The following is a 5,294-nucleotide window of genomic DNA, read 5'->3' on the forward strand; positions in this document are numbered from 1 at the left end:
ACAAGGGAACGCTTTCACTGGCACAATGGCAACAAGATCCGGCGAGGGAGTGCAGGGGAAGTGAGGTATAAGTAGGGAGTGCACAGGTGATAACACTGATTAGGCCTGCTGCGCAATCAGTGGCCCTTTAAATTGCAGAGACCCGGTGCGCGCGCGCCCTAAGGAGCGGGGCCGCGCGCGCCGGGACAAGACAGACGGGGAACGGGTCAGGTACGGGAGCCGGGACGCGCATCGCGAGCGGGCGCCTCCCGCGTCGCGAATCGCATCCCGGCTGGGAGAGATATTGCAGCGCACCCGGTCAGCAGGTCTGACCGGGGCGCTGCGAATGAGAGGATGCTGCGAGCGCTCCGGGGAGGAGCGGGGACCCGGAGCGCTCGGCGTAACAGTACCCCCCCTTGGGTCTCCCCCTCTTCTTAGAGCCTGAGAACCTGAGGATAAGACTTTTGTCTAGGATGTTGTCCTCAAGTTCCCAAGATCTCTCCTCTGGGCCACAGTTCTCCCAATCCAGCCCAAAATTTTTTTTACCTCTGACAATCTTGGAGGCTAGAATCTCCTTCACAGAGAAGACGTCAGATGAACCGGAAACAGGAGTAGGAGAAACAACTTTGGGAGAGAAGCGGTTAAGGATGAGTGGTTTAAGGAGAGAAACATGGAAGGCATTGGGAATACGGAGAGAAGGAGGAAGAAGGAGTTTATAAGAGACAGGGTTAATCTGGCACAAGATTTTAAAAGGACCAAGATAGCGTGGTCCCAGTTTGTAACTGGGGACACGAAAGCGGACATATCTAGCGGAGAGCCATACCTAGTCTCCGGGATCAAAAATGGGGGGAGTTCTTCTTTTTTTATCAGCAAATTTTTTCATCCGGGATGAAGCCTGTAAAAGAGAATTTTGGGTCTCTTTCCATATGGTGGAAAGATCATGAGTCAATTCATCCACAGCGGGCAAACCAGAGGGCAAGGGAGTAGGGAGGGGAGGAAGAGGGTGACGGCCGTACACCACGAAAAATGGGGATTTAGCAGAAGATTCGGAGACTCTGAAGTTGTATGAGAATTCGGCCCATGGTAGAAGATCTGCCCAGTCATCCTGGCGGGAGGAAAAAAAATGCTGTAAATAGTCACCCAGGACCTGATCTTGAGCTGTTTACAGAGGGCCCTCCAGAATTTAGACACGAATTGGACGCCTCTATCCGAAACGATATGCGTGGGCAAACCGTGAAGGCGAAAAATGTGTATAAAAAATTGCTTTGCCAACTGAGGCGCTGAAGGAAGGCCAGGAAGAGGAATAAAATCTTGGAAAATCGATCAACGACCACCCAAACAACTGTGTTGCCATGGTATGAGGGCAAGTCCGTAATAAAGTCCACACCAATCTGTGACCAAGGCTGTTCAGGAACAGGCAGAGGAAGAAGGAGACCAGCAGGCTTCTGGCGAGGAGTCTTATCCCGAGCACAGACAGTACAGGCCCACACAAAATCAACAACATCAGTCTCCAGAGTCGGCCACCAATAAAATCGAGAGATGAGTTGAAAGGATTTCTTGATGCCCGCATGGCCTGCGAGGTGGGAGGAGTGTCCCCACTTGAGAATCCCGAGACGCTGGCGTGGAGAAACGAAGGTCTTCCCTGGAGGAGTTTGCCTGATGGAAGCTGGAGAAGTGGAGATCAGACAGTCCGGAGGAATGATGTGTTGCGGAGAGGCCTCTACTTCAGAGGCATCAGAAGAACGAGAGAGGGCATCGGCCCTAATGTTTTTGTCAGCAGGGCGAAAATGGATTTCAAAGTTAAAACGGGCAAAGAACAACGACCACCTAGCCTGGCGAGGGTTCAGTCGTTGGGCAGACTGGAGATAGGAGAGATTCTTGTGATTAGTGTATATAGTAACTGGATATTTTGATCCCTCCAGCAGGTGCCTCCATTCCTCAAGCGCCAATTTAATGGCTAGTAGTTCTCGATCACCAATGGAATAGTTTTTCTCCGCCGGAGAGAAGGTCCTAGAAAAAGAACCACAAGTAACAGCATGCCCGGAAGAATTTTTTTGTAGAAGAACTGCTCCAGCTCCCACTGAGGAGACATCTACCTCCAATAGGAAGGGTTTAGATTGGTCAGGTCTGGAGAGCACGGGAGCAGAAGAAAAGGCAGACTTGAGATGTTTAAATGCGTCTTCCGCTTGGGGAGACCAGGACTTAGGATTGGCATTTTTCTTGGTTAGAGCCACGATAGGGGCCACAATAGTGGAGAAGTGTGGAATGAATTGTCTGTAATAATTGGCAAACCCCAAAAAACGTTGGATAGCACGGAGTCCGGAGGGGCGTGGCCAATCTAACACGGCAGATAGTTTATCTGGATCCATTTGTAGTCCCTGGCCAGAGACCAAGTATCCTAGGAAAGGAAGAGATTGACATTCAAAGAGACATTTTTCCATTTTGGCATAAAGTTGATTGTCCCGAAGTCTCTGAAGAACCATGCGGACATGCTGGCGGTGTTCTTCTAAGTTGGCAGAGAAAATCAGAATATCGTCCAGGTAAACCACAACACAGGTATATAGGAGATCACGAAAAATTTAATTAACGAAGTCTTGGAAGACGGCAGGGGCGTTGCACAGGCCAAAGGGCATGACCAGATACTCAAAGTGTCCATCTCTGGTGTTAAATGCAGTCTTCCATTCGTCCCCCTCCCTGATGCGGATGAGATTATAAGCACCTCTTAAGTCCAGCTTGGTAAAGATGTGGGCGCCTTGTAGGCGATCAAAGAGTTCCGAGATAAGAGGTAAGGGGTAGCGTTTTTTTACCGTGATTTTATTAAGTCCGCGGTAATCAATGCAAGGGCGTAGGGAGCCATCTTTTTTGGACACAAAAAAAAATCCAGCTCCGGCAGGAGAGGAGGACTTGCGGATAAACCCCTTTTTTAAATTCTCCTGGATGTACTCCGACATGGCTTGGGTTTCTGGAGCAGACAGAGGATAGATTCTGCCCCGGGGTGGAGTGGTACCCGGGAGGAGGTCAATAGGACAGTCATAAGGCCTGTGAGGAGGTAAAGTCTCTGCTTGTTTTTTGCAAAAAACATCAGCATAGTCCAGATAGGCCTTAGGAAGACCAGATACTGGGGGAACCACAGGGTCACGACTGTGAGTACTGGGAACCGGTTTAAGACAGTCCTTGTGACAAGAAGTACCCCAGTTCTTGATTTCTCCTGTGGACCAATCAAGGGTTGGGGAATGGCGTTGAAGCCACGGTAATCCAAGAAGAATTTCTGAAGTGCAGTTAGAGAGGACCAAAAATTCTATTTTTTCGTGATGGGGTCCGATGCACATTAGGAGAGGTTCCGTGCGGTAACGCACGGTACAGTCCAATCTTTCATTGTTAACAGAATTGATGTAGAGGGGTCTGGCGAGACTGGTCACCGGGATGTTGAACCTGTTGATGAGAGAGGCCAAAATAAAATTTCCTGCAGATCCGGAATCCAAGAAGGCCATGACAGAGAAGGAGAAGGTAGAAGAAGATATCCGCACAGGCACAGTAAGGCGTGGAGAAGCAGAGTTCACATCAAGAGCTGTCTCACCTTTGTGCGGAGTCAGCGTACGTCTTTCCTGGCGGGGAGGATGGATAGGACAATCCTTCAAGAAATGTTCGGTACGGCACAGTACAGGCAAAGATTCTCCATGCGGCGTCGTGTCCTCTCTTGAGGTGTCAAGCAAGACCGGTCAACTTGCATAGCCTCCACGGCGGGAGGCACAGGAACGGATTGCAGAGGACCAGAGGAGAGAGGAGCCGGGGAGAGAAGCCGCCTGGTGCGAACAAAGTCCATATCCTGGCGGAGCTCTTGACGCCTTTCAGAAAAACGCATGTCAATGCGGGTGGCAAGATTAATAAGTTCATGCAGGTTAGCAGGAATTTCTCGTGTGGCCAGCACATCTTTAATGTGACTGGATAGGCCTTTTTTAAAGGTCGCGCAGAGGGCCTCGTTATTCCAGGATAACTCGGAGGCAAGAGTACGGAATTGGATGGCGTACTCGCCGACAGAAGAATTACCCTGGACCAGGTTCAGCAGGGCAGTCTCAGCAGAAGAAGCTCGGGCAGGTTCCTCAAAGACACTTCGAATCTCCGTGAAGAAGGAGTGTACAGAGGCAGTGACAGGGTCATTGCGGTCCCAGAGCGGTGTGGCCCATGACAGAGCTTTCCCAGACAGAAGGCTGACTACGAAAGCCACCTTAGACCTTTCAGTAGGAAACTGGTTCGACATCATCTCCAAGTGCAGGGAACATTGCGAAAGGAAACCACGGCAAAACTTAGAGTCCCCATCAAATTTATCCGGCAAGGATAATCGAAGGCTGGAAGCGGCCACTCGCTGCGGAGGTGGTGCAGGAGCTGGCGGAGAAGAAGCTTGCTGGAGCTGTGGTAATAGCTGCTGTAGCATCACGGTCAGTTGGGATAGCTGGTGGCCTTGTTGCGCTATCTGTTGCGACTGCTGGGCGACCACCGTGGTGAGGTTGGCGACAACTGGCAGTGGGACTTCAGCGGGATCCATGGCCGGATCTACTGTCACGATTCGGCTGGCTGGAGGTGGATCCTCTGTGCCAGAGAGGGATTGGCGTGGACCGTGTTGTGGACCGGTTCTAAGTTGCTACTGGTATTCACCAGAGCCCGCCGCAAAGCGGGATGGTCTTGCAGCGGCGGTAGCAACCAGGACGTATCCACCAGCAACGGCTCAACCTCTCTGACTGCTGAAGATAGGCGCGGTACAAGGGAGTAGACAAGAGCAAGGTCGGACGTAGCAGAAGGTCAGGGCAGGCAGCAAGGATCGTAGTCAGGGGCAACGGCAGGAGGTCTGGAACACAGGCTAGGAACACACAAGGGAACGCTTTCACTGGCACAATGGCAACAAGATCCGGCGAGGGAGTGCAGGGGAAGTGAGGTATAAGTAAGGAGTGCACAGATGATAACACTGATTAGGCCTGCTGCGCCAATCAGTGGCGCAGTGGCCCTTTAAATTGCAGAGACCCGGCGCGCGCGCGCCCTAAGGAGCGGGGCCGCGCGCACCGGGACAAGACAGACGGGGAACGGGTCAGGTACGGGAGCCGGGACGCGCATCGCGAGCGGGCGCCTCCCGCGTCGCGAATCGCATCCCGGCTGGGAGAGATATTGCAGCGCACCCGGTCAGCAGGTCTGACCGGGGCGCTGCGAATGAGAGGATGCTGCGAGCGCTCCGTGGAGGAGCGGGGACCCGGAGCGCTCGGCGTAACACATACACGAAGATTAATACATTTAAAATTGTCCTCTTCTGACCCCTATAAGTTTTT

Source organism: Hyla sarda, chromosome 9, assembly GCF_029499605.1.
Source record: "Hyla sarda isolate aHylSar1 chromosome 9, aHylSar1.hap1, whole genome shotgun sequence".
Classification (NCBI taxonomy): domain Eukaryota; kingdom Metazoa; phylum Chordata; class Amphibia; order Anura; family Hylidae; genus Hyla; species Hyla sarda.